This window comes from Schistocerca cancellata, chromosome 4 (genome assembly GCF_023864275.1).
Source record: "Schistocerca cancellata isolate TAMUIC-IGC-003103 chromosome 4, iqSchCanc2.1, whole genome shotgun sequence".
Taxonomy (NCBI): Eukaryota; Metazoa; Arthropoda; class Insecta; order Orthoptera; family Acrididae; genus Schistocerca; species Schistocerca cancellata.
The window spans coordinates 621,250,223-621,270,396 of NC_064629.1; positions in this window are offsets into that span (position 1 = coordinate 621,250,223).

A 20,174-nucleotide genomic window follows, 5' to 3' on the forward strand; every position below is an offset into this window, starting at 1 on the left:
ATATCTGGCCTTTGCGTTTACACTGCACCATATTTATGACTACACCATGAATACATACATCAGCACAGCGACACAAGCGGAAAGAAGTAGTTCCAGCATAAATTTTCTCATCCTACCATGTTGCCAATTCATGCAGCTGACTGTTAGGTGATTTTTTTTTCAAAGATTACAAAATCAAGTAAAACGCACCCGTTCGATAATACCTATTTCTGATTATGTTGGACCTTTAGATGTTGAAAATGTTGGAACTAGACTGGGTTTCAAACTCAGATTTCTCCTTTCGCCAGGTTTGACCCAACTGAGATGATAAAGTTCACCGTTCCCTTGTCTCCCTAAAGGTCTGCACGAATGGTGCATGTCTGCCTCATAAACCTGGTCTGGAACAAAAGTTTCCACCATGTTATTTCAGGTTATAACTAGGGCACATGAAACTAAAGGTGACAAATGGTTATAATTTTTAACATCACTCCTCGCGTTTTCAACTGGTTTCGTCTCTGCCAGACGCGAAACTTTCCGTCATATCATTTCATGTTCATACATGCGACTCTTAGTTACAGGCGAAAAAGAATTCGATAGTCTAAGTCTCTTCGTGTGTAATCAACAAGGCTGATACGTGCAGGGTTCGACTCCCAGGCAGCACAGAACCTTAAACCATGTTATCTGCAGTTCACATATACGTCTCTCTACTGGTGAAATAAACCGATTATTCGTTTCTGTCTGTAGCTAGAAGTAAACGACGATATGTGCCCGGTTCGAATCCAGGTAAAGCAAAACTTTTTCGTCTCATTTGTTTCAAACATCTCGCCATTTGTGAGAAATTACGATTTGTAGTATTTTGTTATGCTTTGTTAACAATTCGATTAGGTGCTGGATTTTAGTCCCCGTCCAGAAGAAAACATTATGTCTTGCCATTTCAAGTTTAGACCCGAACACACTTTGTTACTCATGACCGTAACCGTATTTAATTTTCGTGGTTAGTTAATAGGTACAATAGCTGCTGGGTTGGAGTCTCTGATCCCAGCACAGTACAAAAATGTACGTAATGTAATTTCAGGATAAAATTTCCGCTTTGAAATGTCATTTACTGTAATAAATTTGAGTCTACAAGCGTAATGGCTGTGTCATCTCTAATAACATGTTTTCTGTTATTTGAATTATCATGATGTTAATTTGCATCACGATTGATAATCATACAGAACAGTTATCTCTTGCGTCTTCTTGTAGTAACCGTTTTGTATAGTCAGACGACTGTAGCGGAAAAGGCACAGAGGGCCTGCAAGATAGGTTTTGTGCGTTGCATAAAAAATCTAGCGAAACGCAAGTCAGATTGTGTGGATACTTTTGGGTATGATAGTATACTGTTTATCATCACTGCGACGTCTTTGTCACAGCCCTTTTTTTTAATGTACAGAAGCATGTAAGCGCAGCACGTCACAGCCAGTTCTCAGCAAAACAGCCGCCCTGCCCACGGCAAGAGAGGGCACTGCCTACCGCTGACTTTGCCCCAGCATGGACTGGCAGCTCCCGCATGTTGAGTGAGTGGGTTGCGATTCTGTCATTAATGGGAAATCCTGCAAACGGTTGGAAGAATAGTCTCTGGAAGCGATCCAGCCCACGAATGACCATGAGTATGATATAAAGCACATCCACTTTTCAGCTATCTCCTTGACCCGTTAGTACACCTATGATACGTCGTAAAACTTCTCCTAGTACCCAATACTCTTTCCCATAATGTCGTTTCCCTAGCTTGGATAGGTACTTTAGGCAGATTTTCTGCTATCATGCTGATTGTATCTCGATGGAGCTAGAGCGGTTTAATGGTGACATAACGACTAATGATGATCTCGCATCCATGTCATGTATCAGTGTATTGCTGCTTCGAGTCAGTGTCATAAGATGTAAAGACATGGAACCGTAACCATAACTGTTGCGTCACTTACGACATGTAAGTGAGCTCTGTACCGTTGTTAACATCTAGTTTGTCACTTGACTTAGATCTAGGAATTAAACAGCATTCACTAGCTATTGCCCTGGTTACACCTTCTACTTCAACTAACAGTTATATTATTTCCAAGTATTCTATTTACTATTTACAACACTCTCTGACAACCTACATCTATTAACCGTTTGTACAGGTTGGGGTAAACAAAAGTAGCCCGGAGAACAGAGAACAGAGTTCCAGAGTATAAAGAAACTCAGCAGAGGAAAGGAAATACAGAGCTAACCTGACTGTAGCAGATGTTGAAAGTGACCACTATTCATCTCTTGGCACTTTTGGGTCCTGATCAGCAAGTTGGTGAAGGCGGATCGGAACTGGACTGCTGGAACTGCTGCAGTATCACCCAAAATATTCAGCTGCAGTTCTTGAAGACTGTGAGGGTTGTTGCGATACACCTTACACGTGAGGACTCCCCAAACAAAGTTATCGCACACTGACAGATCAGGTGACCTGGGTGCTCAGCTGGGATCGCGATCAGACTGGTCCCTGCTAAAAATCAGGCGTGAAGATTGTGTAAATGTGCTCCAAAGTTCCGCAGGCTATATGGGCAGTTGCTCCATCATTTTGGAAGTAACTGTAGGTCTTTTTCTTCTCCATTAATACTGCCACAAATTCACGTTCAATCGTATCCACTCGTCCGGGCCACTTTTGTTTACCCCGCTCTGTATAACTACTACACAAATCACTGTTTCTATGACATATGCACACTTCATTAAATGAATAACTTATTGCACGATGTCACATCAATGTTTTCTGCTAGACTAAATTAAACACACTAAGTGTCTACTGCCATCAACAACATTGCACACAGAAGATTCTTACAACAGTTTCTTTAACCTACTGCCTAAAAAACCGTCTCCTTTACTCTTACGTATAATCTTCTTGCACAAATGCAACACAAACATACATGTATCTATAATACACACACACACACACACACACAAACACACACACACACGCACACACACACACACACACACACACACACACACACACACACAAACACATACACACAAACACTCAGTAACTAACAATACAAAACGCAGATTTCACATTCACATAAATATTGCTCTTTGTGTTTCGTACAGACTTGTCATGTATATTACTACAGACTACAAAAATCCAACTTCGCTAGTTACAACAATCGCATACTATTTACGCTGACGTATATGTACTTGGCACTTACTGCCTTCCTCGTCTCATCAAAGTGGCTTTGCGCGTATTTCCTGCCGAAACGTCCGTTTTCGGTATACCCAACACACCACACTAAGTAATTCAGTGCACGGAACTATATGACTCGGAGCGTACACACAGCCAATATCATTGGCTAATCCCTTGGGCCCTCCCAGGTACCATAACCGCGTCTGTACCAGATATAATGCAGAACGAGACAATGGAAAGAGTACTAAACCTTACAAGAACAGCTACAAGGACACATAAGTGGTTATCAAATGCACATATTGCAACTCGCTTGGGTTGTACCTTTTCCATCTCGGCCTCTGACTCCAAAATGTAGCGGTTCAGGTGCGCTATGGCCACCATGGGGGGAAGGGGCGGGGGAGAGCCAATCTTCTCGTTGTCAAGAAGGCTGGCTGGCGTTCTGCCACCCTGAGCGTTGTGTGTTCAGTGGATTGGTAAGAGCTACGGAATTCCAGTACGAGGAGATGGTAGTCTCAAGATGACAGACGGAGTGCATGTAAACACTTTATTACTTTAATAAGTTACAACAGTTACAGGTGCGCGCTCTCGTCCGTTGATGGAGTGTGACGTCGATGTACGTCACCCTGGTTTCGTGATGGGGCCAGGCGTCAATCTTGCAGCCCACGGTGGCGACAAACAATGTCACGAGGGCAGCAGCAGCTTGTGCTCAGCAATAACAAGCCCCTAAAAAGCTGGCATACCTCAGCAGTGCTGATTCAAATGAAGCATCCTGCTGGCGGGGCGGTTGTGTTACGTCCAGCTAATGCGAGCATCAGGTATTAGCAGGCGTCCAGTAGTTGGATGACTAGGAGAGCGTCGATTTGTCCCTCGGGCTATCTGGCAGTCGATCTGTTTTAAGTAGTGGAAGGACACTGGGGGCATCACAAAGACAGCCAACTCACAGAAGGCACCGATTGGAAGCCCAGCTGTTGCCAGTTTCAAAGATTTCGTGCATAGCAAGGCAGATCCTATTGTGGCTGAGTACGCGTACATGGCCTGTTAAGCGCCGCCGACACATCTCGAAACGCCGGTTGTAGCCCCAGCGCCCGATTCGTAGATACAGAGCCGCCAGGCCATCATGGCGTAATCGCTGAGCCAACAAGTGTCGGCAAGTGCCTGGATTTCGGTATCGGGACCTGGCTCAAATCAGCGGTGCTACAGCATCAAGAGAATTTACACTATGTGATCAAAAGTATCCGGACACCTGGCTGAAAATGACTTACAAGTTCGTGGCGCCATCCAACTGCAATGCTGGAATTCAATATGGTGTTGGCCCACACTTAGCCTCGACGACAGCTTCCACTCTTGCAAGCATACGTTCAGTCAGGTGCTGGAAGTTTTCTTGGGGAATGGCAGCCCATTCTTTACGGAGTGCTACACTGAGGAGAGGTGAGGCGTTCCGAAACATCCCACTATGCAGGCCAGTCCATTACAGGGATGTTATCGTCCTGTACCACTCCGCCACTGGCGGTGCATAATGAACAGGTGCTCGATCGTGTTGAAAGATGCAATCGCCATCCCCGAATTTCTCTTCAACAGTGGAAAGAAAGAAAGTGCTTAAATCATCAATGTAAGCCTGTTCTGTTATAGTGCCATGCAAATCAACAAGGTGTAAAAGCGCCCCCCCCCCCCCCATGAAAAACACGACCACACCATAACACCACCGCCTCCGAATTTTACTGTTGGCACTCACTACACACGCTGGCAGATGACGTTCACCGGGAATTCGCTATACCCACACCCTGCCATAGGACCGACACATTGTGTACAGTGATTCGTCACTCAACACAACGTTTTTCCACTTTTCAGTCATCCAACGTTTACGCTCCTTACCCCAAGCGAGGCGCCGTTTGGTATTTACCGGCGTGATGAGTGGCTTATGAGCAGCCGCTCAACCATAAAATACAAGTTTTCTCACCTCCCGCCTGACTGTCATAGTACTTGTAGTGGATCCTGATGCAGTATGGAATTCCTGTGTGATTGTCTGGATAGATGTCTGTTTATTATACATTACGACCTTCCTCAACTGTCGACGGTCTCTGTCAGTCAACAGATGAGGTCGGCGTGTACGCTTTTGTGCTGTACGTGTCCCTTCACGTTTCCACTGCACTATCACATCGGAAACAATGGACCTAGGGATGTTTAGAAGTGTGAAAACATCGCGTACAGACGTATGACACAAGTGACACCCACTCACCTGACCTCATTGGAAGTCCGTAAGTTCTGCGGAGCGGCCCATTCTGCTCTCTCACGATGTCTAATGGGTACTGATGTCGCTAATACGTAGTACCTGGCAGTAAGTGGCAGCACAATGCATCTAATACGAAAAACATATGTTTTTGGGAATGTCCGGATACTTTTGATCACATTGTGTAGCTAATATTCTTGAGATACCTGCGGTTATGTTGCACTGGCACGTTTATCCAATGACATCACAATTCTGACACTTAAGCACAAAAATTCATAAGAGAACAAATGCGTTTTGGTGACATCTTTAATACGTCCTATCATTTAAACTACGTGTTTTCATTAAACGCAAATATAGCTTCTAAATATAAATATAGTATGTAAACAATACGCAGACAAAGACAACGATAGATAAGCTTCTACATAGAAAGGAATGATCTATCTCTCTAAAACCCTATCCTTGCACAAAAATAAAATTCATCACAACATGTGAAGAGTACCTCCATTATGCTACATAATACACGCGGCACTAGTGTTGAAACTTCTTTGTTCTACAACAGTAAAAAAAAGCACCGGCACATATGTCTCACATATTAACACTACTGATCTAACTTGCATATTAAGCTTCACTTGTGGAGAAAAATATTTCGCCCTCTATATCAAACTTTGAAAAAGCAAAAACTATGGCTAAAATTGCTCTGAGCACTATGGGACTTAACATCTGAGGTCATCAGTCCCCTAGAACTTAGAACTACTTAAACCTAACTAACCTAAGGATATCACACACGTATCCATGCCCGAGGCAGGATTCGAGGTTGCGACCGTGGCAGTCGCGCGGTTCCGGACTGAAGCGCCTAGAACCGCTCGGCCACTGCGGCCGGCCCAAAAACTATCTACAGTATGTACGGAAGTGCGTAAAGATTTCTTCTATAACGTTACAAAACACACATCGCACTACTCTGATCTAAGTTTGAGGTTAAAGTGCACTTGTCAATGACTAGACTTCGATCTTTGTATTACATTTTAAAGAAACCACAGTCTCTCTGAATTATTTATCAAAATATGCAAAGATTTCTTCCATAATAGCGTAGAAGACTTAAAAAATTAATAGTTGGTTTGATGAATGGCAGCTTGCTCTAAATGTCCATTAATGCAGACGAGTAGTAGAAACTATTCTTTAATGAGTGATTAGAGCGTTAGTAATGTGCTGGTTGACAAAGTGACGTCAATTAAATATTTAGGCGTAACATGGCAAAATGTTGTGAAATGGAACGACTACATATGTTCATTAGCAGTGAAAGTGAATATTCAGTTTTGGTTTATCGGGAGAATTTTAGGAAAATGTGGTTCATCTGTAAAAGAGATCGGATATAGAACGCTAGTGCGACCCATTCTTGAATGCTGCTCTAATGTTTGGGATACCCTCCGGTTCGGATCAAAGGAAGACATCGAAGCCATTCAGAGGCAGGCCTCTAGATTTGCTGCCGGTACGTTCGATCAAGATGCAAGTATGACGGTGAAACTTGCCATTTTAATGTAAAGAAAGACTGTTCTGGTAAACTTCTACGTTATTTTGTACAGAAACAGCTGAGTAAAACTGAACGTACTCAGACAGTTTTCTCTTTACTTATCATGATCATTTCTAAACTGACTCACAATATTTTATCGCACCGCAATCTGACTTTTAATAGTCCGTACAAAAGAACAGCCCTGATTAACAATAACCTATACCCTTCATGAATCACTTACCTTACGAAAATCTTCGTTATTCGAACTACTGCAATACAGCGAGAGCCAATACTGCCAGCTAAATAAAAGCTTCTAACTACTGAAGGCACTAACAGGTGATAGGCATATAGTTAGCAAATCAAAGATTTTGATAGAGAACAAACAGACAAATTTCCTTTTTGTGACAGACACACGTCCAGATCGTCCGCTCGTATTAACATCTCTAAACTCTGGGTCTCTCTCCCCACATCCAACACTGCTGGCCGCTCGCCTCCAACTGCCCAACGCTACGCGCTGTTCGCATCCAACTGCCCAACACCATACTAGCGAACAATCCAACAATGCGTCCAACCAGCCACAGACTGCACACATCACAGTCAGCGACTTTAATGCAGAGCCCTATGTGGCGTCACCAACATGAAAACCTAAACAGCCTACTTACAACGGATATGCTTCGTGAACACAAATACGAAACCCTGGAGGCTAGACGATGCTGAGAAAATTTAAAGAACTGTCATGCGACGTTGACGATAGAACGATTCAACTGCCACCAAAGTACATTTTATGAAACGATCACTAAGATAAGAGAAGAAAGGGCTTTATTTCCAATTCGAGCAGTAGAGGAAATGTGTAGCAGTGCCACAAGGTACCCTCCGCAACACACCAATCAGTAGCTTTCTGACTACATGTGTACATGTAAATGTAGAAAACATACGTGGATTCGATACATTATGTTTAAAGTAGTTTCTAAGTCTTATTTGTTCTTTTTGCAATGGGATGGCAGACTGCTCCCCCCCATTAATCATGGACCTTGCCGTTGGTGGGGAGGCTCGCGTGCCTCAGCGATACAGATAGCCGTACCGTAGGTGCAACCACAACGGACGGGTATCTGTTGAGAGGCCAGACAAACGCGTGGTTCCTGAAGAGGGGCAGCAGCCTTTTCAGTAGTTGCAGGGGCAACAGTCTGGATGATTGACTAATCTGGCCTTGTAACACTAATCAAAACAGTCTCGCTCTGCTGGTACTGCGAACGGTTGAAAGCAAGGAGAAACTACAGCCGTTATTTTTCCCGAGGGCATGCAGCTTTACTGTATGATTAATGATGATGGCGTCCTCTTGGGTAAAATATTCCGGAGGTAAAATAGTCTCCCATTCGGATCTCCGGGCGGGGACTACTCAGGAGGACGTCGTTATCAGGAGAAAGAAAACTGGCGTTCTACGGATCGGAGCGTGGAATGTCACAACCCCTAATCGTGCAGGTAGGTTAGAAAATTTAAAAAGGGAAATGGATAGGTTAAAGTTAGATATAGTGGGAATTAGTGAAGTTCTGTGGCAGGAGTAACAAGACTTTTGGTTAGGCGAATACAGTGTTATAAATACAAAGTCAAATAGGGGTAATGCAGGAGTAGGGTTAATAATGAATAAAAAATAGGAATGCGGGTAAGCTACTACCAACAGCATAGTGAACGCATTATTCTGGCCAAGATAGACACGAAGCCCACGCCTACTACAGTAGTACAAGTTTATATGCCAACTAGCTCTGCAGATGACGAAGAAATTGAAGAAATGTATGACGAAATAAAAGAAATTATTCAGATAGTGAAGGGAGCTGAAAATTTAACAGTCATGGGTGACTGGAATTCAGTAGTAGGAAAAGGGAGAGAAGGAAACGTAGTAGGTGAATATGGATTGGGGCTAAGAAATGAAAGAGGAAGCCGCCTGGTAGAATTTTGCGCAGAGCACAACTTAATCATAGCTAACACTTGGTTCAAGAATCATAAATGAAGGTTGTATACATGGAAGAAGCCTGGAGATACTGACAGATTTCAGATAGATTACATAATGGTAAGACAGAGATTTAGGAACCAGGTTTTAAATCGTAAGACATTTCCAGGGGCAGATGTGGCCTCTGACCACAATCTATTGTTTATGAACTGTAGATTATTAAAACTGAAGAAACTGCAAAAAGGTGGGAATTTAAGGATATGGGACCTGGATAAACTGACTAAACCAGGGGTTGTACAGAGTTTCAGGGAGAGCGTAAGGGAACAAATGGCAGGAATGGGGGAAAGAAATACAGTAGACGAAGAGTGGGTAGCTTTTAGGGATGAAGTAGTGAAGGCAGCAGACGATCAAGTAGGTAAAAAGACGATGGCTAGTAGAAATCCTTGGGTAATAAAAGAAATATTGAATTTAATTGATGAAAGGAGAGAATATAAAAATGCAGTAAATGAAGCAGGCAAAAAGGGATACAAAAGTCTCAAAAATGAGATCGATAGGAAGTGCAACTTGGCTAAGCAGGGATGAATAGAGGATAAATGTAAGAATGTAGAGGCTTATCTCACTAGGGGTAAGATAGATACTGCCTACAGGAAAGTTAAAGAGACCTTTGGAGAAAAGAGAACCACTTGTCTGAATATTAAGAGCTCAGATGGAAACCCAGTTCTAAGCAAAGAAAGGAAAGCAGAAAGGTGGAAGGAGTATATAGAGGGTCTATACAAGGGCGATGTACTTGGGCACAATATTATGGAAAGGGAATAGGATGTAGATGAAGATGAAATGGGAGATATGATGCTGCGTGAAGAGTTTGACAGAGCACTGAAAGCCGTAAGTCGAAACAAGGCCCCGGGAGTAGACAACATTCCATTGGAACTACTGACGGACTTGGGAGAGCCAGACCTGACAAAAATTTACCATCTGGTGAGCACGATGTATGAAACAGGCGAAATACCCTTAGACTTAAGGAGAGTATGATAATTCCAATCCCAAAGAAAGCAGGTGTTGACAGATGTGAAAATTCCCGAACTATCAGTTTAATAAGTCACTGCTGCAAAATACTAACGCGAATTCTTTACAGACGAAAGGAAAAACTAGTAGAAGCCGACCTAGGGGAAGATCAGTTTGGATTCCGTAGAAATATTGGAACACGTGAGGCAATACTGACCCTACGACTTACCTTAGAAGCTAGATTAAGGAAAGGTAAACCTACGTTTCTAGCATTTGTAGACTTACAGAAAGCTTTTGACAATGTTGACTGGAATACTCTCTTTCAAATTCTGAAGGGAGCAGGGGTAGAATACAGGGAGCGAAAGGCTATTTACAGTTTGTATGGAAACCAAATGGCAGTTATAAGAGTTGAGGGGCATGAAAGGGAGCGGTGGTTGGGAATGGAGTGAGATATGGTTGTAGCTTCTCCCCGATGTTATTCAATCTGTATATTGAGCAAGCAGTGAAAGAAACAAAAAAAAATTCGGAGTAGGTATTAAAATACATGGAGAAGAAATAAAAACTTTGAAGTTCGCCGATGACATTGTAATTCTGTCAGAGACAGCAAAGGACTTGGAAGAGCAGTTGAACGGAATGGCTAGTGTCTTGAAAGGAGGATATAAGATGAACATCAACAAAAGCAAGACGATGATAACGGAATGTAGTCGAATTAAGTCGGGTGATGCTGAGGGGATTAGATTAGGAAATGATACACATAAAGTAGTAAAGGAGTTTTGCTATTTGGGGAGCAAAATAACTGATGATGGTCGAAGTAGAGAGGATATAAATTGTAGACTGGCAATGGCAAGGAAAGCGTTTCTGAAGAAGAGAAATTTGTTAACATCGAGTGTAGATTTAAGTGTGAGGAAGTCGTTTCTAAAAGTATTTGTATGGAGTGTAGCCATGTATGGAAGTGAAACATGGACGATAATTAGTTTAGACAAGAAGAGAATAGAAGCTTTCGAAATGTGGTGCTACAGAAGAATGCTGAAGATTAGATGGGTAGATCACATAACTAATGAGGAGGTGTTGAATAGGATTAGGGAGAAGAGGAGTTTGTGGCACAACTTGACTAGAAGAAATGATCGGTTGGTAGGACATGTTCTGAGGCATCAAGGGATCTCCAATTTAGTATTGGAGGGCAGCGTAGAGGGTAAAAATCGTAGAGGGAGACCAAGAGATGAATACACCAAGCAGATACAGAAGGATGTAGGTTGCAGTAGGTACTGGGAGATGAAGAAGCTTGCACAGGATAGAGTAGCATGGAGAGCTGCATCAAACCAGTCTCAGAACTGAAGACCACAACAACAACAACAATGGGAGACTGAAAGATAATAAATAAACTAGCTTTGCTGTTAGATGGTTTATTGGTATATGCATACACATTTAAACAAATAAAAGAATAACATTGTTTATTTCTTACTGTTTTTGGTACATTCTAGATTTCTTACAAAACACACTAGTATTAGATTCTCCTTTCAGTCACATTCTTTGAAAGTACTTGATGTCACAACACATGGTACATGCTCCCTCCTTGGTCTTTTATCAGAAATAATGAATCCTGATGGAGTCATTGCATTTGAAATCCTTTGTTTAATGCCTGAGTGTCCCTGCTAAAAAAATTTCATCCACTTCCTGCCTGCTTTCCAGTGTTCTAATGGAAATGAACGTTTAGCGTCATTGGCCGGGAGGCCCCTTTCGGGGCAGGTCCGGTTGCCATGGTGCAGGTCTTATTACATTCGACGCCACATAGGGCGACGTGCCGGCCGGATGGAGATGAAATGATGATAAAAACAGCACAACACCCAGTCCCTGAGCGGAGAAAGTCTCCGACCCAGCCAGGAATGGAACCCGGGCCCGTAGGGCGGCAATCCGTCATGCTGACCACTCAGCTATCGGGGCGGACAGTCTTCCAGTGAACTATCCAGCTTTATCGCTGCACGCTATTTTGTAGCTGGTTTCTGTTAACTGGTAATCCATTCACTTGACTCTCCTAGATCCACTTAACTCACTGAGCTTCACATTCTTCACTCAGAGTATAGGAGTACAAAGAAACAGACATTCACAACTCGTGTAGTATCCTAACACCATAAGTTGACACTGTGCATATGTCATAACATGACAGTGGGCGTAAGGTACTATATCTCTCCCATTTTATATTCAGCTACAGATAAACTTCAAACAAAATTGTAACAAACTGCTCCATATATCACCTGAGATATTGTTGTCCAAAGGTACATATACATCTGAGCACAGTACCCATCTTTCATAATCATTATGTCACTTCCAGTTATGCATCCCAATATAAAAATAAAATTTAAGAAAGCAGGCTCGACACAAACTAGAGCCTAGTGACGAAGCACTCATCCATTTCTACCAAAGTTTCTTTTCGTATATCATAGCATGACAAGTTAGTTGTTACGAAATTCTTGTGGGGAAGGTGTTTCTCCCATGCACTCATTTTTATTAAGTTTATGACTACATTTCTCTGCAGTAAATTTTTAGCATAAGAACACAAATACATACGTAACTTAAAAATTTCTTTTTGTGTAGAAACTATTATCTGTGGTAGGGTATAAGTCTAATTAAGATCAAATTCAAGGCCGTATCTGTAATGGTGAATTATAAGAGGCGATCAAAAGGTTTCTATTCGAAGGCCTTACGGTCCAGAATCGGTATGCCAGTTAGGCAAAACTGCCGTGAGCATTGAGGCAAACATTCAGTGATGCACCAGGTTGAAGATACCCATGTAGTAAAACATCATGCCCTGCTGCGTGAGTAAGTCCATAACTGCCTGCCACACATCTTCATCCAACCGGACTCATCGACCCTCGAAGGCCATTTTCGAGAGACTAAAGGCGTTTTAAATGCATGAGGAGAGATCAGGACTACAGGGTCAGTGCTCAAGTGTCTCACACTTGAGGTTCTCCATAATGGATGAGAGTGGTCTCACAGCTAGACCGACGTCTTGTGTCGAATCGCGACGAACATGAAACTTGGCGCACCATTCCACAATTGTGGTTTTCGACGGCCATGCTGCCTCGTATACGTTCTTCATTCTCCAGACTACGTTTACCAGTGTTTTTCCACCGTGAGCCATGAAAAGAGTAACAGAAAGTTGGTTCTATTTCGATGCATTTTTAATGACGTCGCCAGAGCTCGCGTTTCCATATTTATCGTACACTCGTCAGAAGGACATTAATGTCACGCTAATGACTTGCCTATATGTTGGTTATTATATACCGACATCGGAATCCCGCTACGTTGCATACACCCAGCAGCAACTCGCTCAAACAAAAACTATTTGATCGCCCCTTACAATACATATTATCACATATTGATGCACAGCATTTATCATAATGAGTAGCCATGACTTCTTCTGTAGATTGTAGTCTGACCATCAACTTGTTCTATAAAATTTCATATGGCTGCTAGCTTTGTCTTTCGTCAATAAATCTTTGCATAGCGTCTCTAGTAAAAATAAATATTCCCTAATGCCGTTGCAAAATCACGTACACAAGAAAGAACCGTAGGGGGTAAAGCACCTCCCACTTTCCACAGAACAATAAATAACTTTCCAGCCAATTTACCATCCAGATAAACGGTCAACATTATTGTATATGAATGTGTTAAGGCACTGATATTAGTTGATTTTAATACATCTTTCTTGGTACCTCTAATTTATAGGTTCCTTCCATATGCATTTCCTCTTTAAATCCCAATTGGTCGGAACTGAAAACAAATTTCTTAGTGAACGAAGGCATAAGTTTGTTTAACTGATCTACAAATTTTCGGGCTGATTCTGCAGTTTGGTGTACATCGTCAAGTCTATGCTTTGTTTCAGATTTCGTTATTTTACTTCTCTCAGTTTCTAACACTATTGTTTAATGTTGCAAATAATTTGTACAAAAATGGTTCAGATGGCTCTGAGCACTATGGGACTTAACTGCTGAGGTCATCAGTCCCATAGAACTTAGAACTACTTAAACCTAACTAACCTAAGGACATCACACACATCCAGGCCCGAGGCTGGATTCGAACCTGCGATCGCAGTGGTCGCGCGGTTCCAGACTGTAGCCCCTAGAACCGCTCGGCCACCTCGGCCGGCTAATTTGTACAGATTTATCCTGAATAGTGTAGTGTATATTCTTTCTTGCGGAGAAACGATAAGATTTGTAATATGGTTGCTCTTTGTGTGTTAAGTTCTTTGTATGATTTGGAGGAGATTGTCTTTCAATGAGATAAATATTGTATTGATTTCTTAATATCCTTAAATGACAAAGTTTTTAAAGTATGTCTATTTGTAATTATGCTAAAACTGGTACATGCATAGGGACTTGGCATTGTATAAACTGAAAAGTAAATGTACTCGCCCTCTACAACGGAAGTGAGTTAGCGCGGGCCAAAATGTGGTTAGCGCGAACGAAAAGGTGGATGTAACGTTCGTCTGGGCGCCAAACGAGAGAGCACGGTGGTCAGTCGGCAGTGAGACAGTAACGAGAAAACAGCGCAGGTGGTGAGTGAGGCCTACTGTGTTACCAGTGGAATGGAACGGCCTCGGATGTAATTCGTGACTCTAAAATGGTGCTTTCGTTTTGGAAAAAGCTCTGAAATTATTATTATCAACGCCAAGAAGAAATGTATAGAGCTTATTTGTGGCAATGGAAAGGCCACCTAGCTGCCACATACTCGCTACACCGATTGCGCAACCACATCGTCACACTCACAACAGGTCAGATATATAAGCATGTGTGAACCAGTTATGTTGTATTTGGTTCAGTGGAAATATAATATTAAAGCTAAAAGAATTGTGTTCCACCCATGTGTATATCCTATGCACTTGTCCAAGTAGGATCCTCACCATTGCTTAATGAATTCCGAGAGTGGTTCTTGGGTAAAAGTATTAACAAAAATGCAGTGCAAATATTTTGATGTGTGGTAAGGTTTTTTGTCAGTACACTGCTGGTCAAGGAATGTTCATTTCTCATACTTATAACAGTGACTATCTTAGTTTGAAAGTTGTAAAACTTAGCTAGGAAATGAACCAAAAACCATTTTAGGAAAAGGGAATGCTAAAGTTTACTGAGTCAGAATTACTTTCAAAACCTACTTCTTCACAAGTGATACTATGAACCTTTGGTTTGATGCATTAAAATTATATTATGAAAGGTAACTAAAATTAACTATTTTAAAATTAATGTAAGGTGAGTAAAATTAGTGCACAGTTTGTCCCAGAAAAGTGTTTGGTTAGCTTCATGGTAATGGACATTTTAAAGGGTCCACACTTTCGTGCTGTTTAAAATGAGAAATCCTTCTTAGATAATGTATTTATTAATGGAATTCTGAAGAAATATTAGAGTTTTGTGTACTTTGTGTAGTAGAAATTGGAAAGCCAGTTTGAGGTACTCACTTAAGCCTTTGTTTATAAAAAGTTACTATAATTGCTGTGATTCATGAAAACGAAACAATTTGGGTTTATAGAGAGTGTAAAAATCCAATTACAAGTGACTTTTGATTATACCTGTACTACTTGAGAGGCAACTACTGAAATAGGGCTAAGTCCATGTCCAGTTCTAGTTTTCACAACAATTGATAATGAAATAATTTATACATCACAAAAATATTTACTGTTGAGAAGAAACAAAGTTTGGTTGCTACTACAAAGGAAGATATAGTTTGTATGACCACATTTATATTCCAACATAATAAAAAAAAAATCTTATTTGTAGATTTCTACCTAATGAATCCTGAAGCAATCGATGAGTGACAAAAATAGAACTTTTGTATGCTGTGTGCTCTTTATTGCTCTGTATAGTGAATGTGTGAGATTATTGTACCTGACTATTATCATGTGCTGTCTGTCCTTGTGTAGTTAGTGAAGGGCAGGTTTGAGCCATATTAATTATAGACTAAAGTAATTATTGAGGTAAAGAAGAGAAACGGCCGATTTTCAAGTCTTATGTTTGCTTAAATGCTAAGGTGACAACTGCTGCTTCCCCCTGTGTAATTTGTCCAGTCGTATGTGGTTATTGCACTTCATAGAACAGTGTTTAATGAAAGATCATTTTTTGCAATAGTAAAAATAGATTCTTTATGAATAATGCTTTTGCATTACTATGCCTAACTAGGCTAGTGACCGTATAACTTCTCCAGTTAACAGTAATCATTTACTGTTACCCATTGCAAAATTAATTCTTTCTGATATTTACCTACACCTATTCTTACGGAATTAAGGTTAGATTCCAAATTATCCGTTAGGTAATCTCGGTCAAATTACTGAAAATCCTTTCAGAGGGTAACATATACTGTGCGTAATAAACCATTTTTGGTGATTATCTGTAAACACTCAGACGCCAGTAAAGTGTTATAAGTTCTGTAGCAGCGGTTCCCTTTAAATCACTGTAATCTGTCGTGCGCAATTTGACGTACATGGCGTAGTTGGTCAATATCATGTAAATTGTATCGAGCATCCCTGAAACGCGCGAATGCCAGTTTTTTAACACGTGATCGTTGTCTTCCCTTGAATGTCTGTAGTTTTTATTATGCACTACATGGTCATATTGCTGCCGACTTGTTCGCAGTCTGTTCAATTTTTCTTTTTTTTTCGTACCCGCTCCCAGGACAACAATTCTTCTTTACTATGTTTCACTGGAGATATAATTTGTGACTCCTTATGTGTCAAGGATAATGACCTACGTCGCTCGACATCTATTTCAGCATCACATTCAGTTGTTATGCACATGTCGTCATCATTGTACTCCTCACGTTCATTGTTCGCGCTGTCGAGCATATAAGATAGCATACGTTCCACTGACCCACCTTGCAGAAACGTTAATATTTCATCTGTCACTTTTTTCTCACTCTGTGAAATTCCTTGAATTCCTTTCTGACGAAATGTTAACTTCGGCAACTGTTGTTGTAGATATAGTGCTATGTTCGCTTTGTTTATCGTTTCCATTGCTCTGCTTTGTATCAACACTACTGGAATTGTAGTCCTGTTGTGAGTTACTCGTCGACTAAGCAGTTCAGCTGCGTTCCGGAGCCTCATGCTGTCCTCGGGATTGGATACCTACATTCCCGCTTCATGTAGACATTAGCAGCCAATATTGTGGTTGAATAGTAGACAACACGTGAGACGTCGAATGACGTAAACATCGTTCGCCATTTGCGACCGCGCACTCAAGAAGTCCCTCTTGAGTAAAGTGACTGAAGTGCCCACTCTAATGGCATGTCAGCTGAGAAGACGTCATCCTGATGTGGTGATTCCATGTCAAACATGCAAATGATACCATATCTAGCTCTACATCTCCATCAACATACCTACTCCGCAAGCCACCCTATTGTGCGTGGCGGAGAGTACCTTGCACCATTGCAAACTTGCTACTTTATTTTATAATCTGGACTTTAATAAAAATGGCAAAGGTAATGTTAATCAGAACACAGGGAGGAGCTGTGATCTAAATAACAAGAGATTTATTCATTTTTAATATCACAAGACAAAAAATGGCCAAAGAAACATCACACAATCGTTTTAATTTGACAAACGCTTTCACTAATATAGGTTCTATGGTGGACAAAGTGATCAGCTGGGTATCAACACGCGACACTAACCAGAACACTAATCGCTTTATCTGACTTCATACACGTGAATCCATGGTATGGCACAAAAACTACGCCACCGTCAAGCATCTATACTCTACTATTACAAAAAGAAAAATATGGTTCGAAAGAACAGGGTGCTGAGAGACATATATTGGAAACCCACGCCGTAGCAGCGGATACTTTACTTCACCATTTATTTTTTTCTCATCCTACCTCGCCAGCTTGGTAGAAAAGCACACTTACATCTTAGACTACTCCCACTTTAGCACAAGCCAGTCATGAGCTGGAGCGCCGCATTCGAAGATGGGAGACTGCTCCTTGCTCTGCATACACCGACTTGGCCAGTCAGAGACTGTAAAGTTAATTGGGAGAAAAGAAAAAAAGATTCAACTTCGCGGCCTCTTTCCCACGCGTTTGCCCCATGTATTTTGCTAACAACGTGACCAGGATAGAACCACAGCCCTACATAAAAAGATTATCTCCCCTGTTCCGTCCATTTTCGAACTTTCCGAAGAACGGCCATAAACTTGCTAAAAGCCTTGTGCCTTCAAAAATATGTTTTTAACAGAATCTGGACATCTAGGTGCCAGTGATCTGTTGCACAGACATTCGCAGAAAGCTCACAGTTGTCTTGTCAGTTTCCCACTAAGGGGGCCCCATTATCTGTTTTATTGCTGATCTTCAATGCATTGCTCATTGCAGCAGCGTCTCCTCGGTGCTAGTCACCCTACCTGAACGCTGCCCCCAACCGCCTGGCACCATCCAACGTGTCTGCACAATGAGACCGTGGGACTCGGCCGTCCGGAAATGTTTTCACCTGGCTTCCGCAGAAAAAACGCGCTCCCCTCGACCCTCAGTCAAAGTGCACTTTTACTGCAGTCGTTTAAATCGGCACCCTATTCCTCTGAACCCAGGTAAAGCTTACCGATATTCCTTCACTAGAGCACACAAGCAAGAGCGTTAACTACTGCCAACCATTTCATAGTAATAAATATCATCTTCCCTAAGAACATTAATCGACATTACACCGAATCAGAAGTGAGAGTGCCCTGCAATCTTTCACCATTCCATTCCCCTTCCATTCACAAAAAGAGCGAGGGGAAAGGACTGCCTAAACGCTTCTGTACGAGCCCTAGTTTTTCTTCCCTTATCTTTGCCAAATTTAAACGGATGCAAAGATCCAAGATCGGCGATCTTTTACAGAATCTAGAAATTTAGTGTTGATTGCAATGGGAGATGCTTATAATAGTTTCCACAATGAAACTTTGTCTCGAGACCTGGCAGAAAATCTAAAGAGACACTGGCCGTATGTGAAGTATGCTAGCGGCAAGACACAATCAATGCCTTCTCTGTGCGATAGTGATGGAGTTACTACCGAAGACAGTGCTGCCGAAGCAGAGCTGCTAAACTCAGCCTTCCGAAATTCCTTCACGAAGGAAGGCGAAGTAAATATTCCAGAATTCCAATCAAGAACAGCTGCCAACCTGATTAGCTTAGAAGTAGATAGGCTCGGAGTAGTGAAGCAACTTAAATCATATAATAAAAGCAAGTCTTCTGGTCTAGATTGTATACCAGTTAGGTTCCTTTCATTGTATGCTGATACAATAGCTCCATGCTTAACAATCATATACAGCCGATCGCTCGGCAAAAGATCCGTACCAAGAGACTGGAAAGTTGCACAAGTCACACCAATATTCAAGAAAGGTAGCAGAAGTAATCCACTAAATTACAAGCCCATATCGTTAACGTCATATTATGTTCGAACATTATGTATTACCTCGAAGAAAACCGTCTATTGACACACAGTCAACACGGATTTAGAAAACATAGTTCTTGTGAAACACAACCAGCTCTTTACTCACACGAAGTGTCGAGTGCTAGTGGCAAGGGATTTCAAATTGGTTCTGTACTTCTGGATTCCCACAAGGCATTGGACACTGTACCACACAATCGGCTTTTAGTGTAATTGCGTGCTTATGGAATATCGTCTCAGTTATGTGACTGGATTCGTGATTTCCTGTCAGAGAGGCCACAGTTCGTAGTAATTGACGGATAGTCATCGAGTAAGACAGAAGTGATTTCTGGCGTTCCGCAAGGTAGGCCTTCGCTGTTCCTTACCTATATAAATAATTTAGGATACAATCTGAGCAGAAGCCTTAGGTTGTTTTCAGGTGACGCTGTCGTTTATCAAATAGTAAAGTCATCAGAAGATAAAAACAAATTGCAAAACGATTTAGAAAAGATATCTGTACAGTGCGAAAATTGGCAACTGACCCTAAATAACGAAAAGTTTGAGGTCATCCACATGAGTGCCAGAAGGTATCCGTTAAACTTCGGTTACACGATAAATCAGTCAGATCTAAAGGCTGTAAATTCAACCAAATACCTAGGAATTACAATTACGAATAACTTAAATTGGGAGGAACACATAGAGAATGTTGTGGGGAAGGCTAACTAAAGACTGAGTTTTATTGGCAAGGCACTTAGAAAATGTAACATATCTACTAAAGAGATTGCCTACAGTACGTTTGTCTGTCCTCTTTTAGGATACTGGTGCTCGGTGTGGGATCCTCACCAGATAGGACTGATGGAGTACATCGAAAAAGTTCAAAGAAAGGCAGCTCGTTTTTTATTATCGTAAAATAGGGGAGAGAGTGTCACTGAAATGATACAGGATTTGGCGTGGACAGCA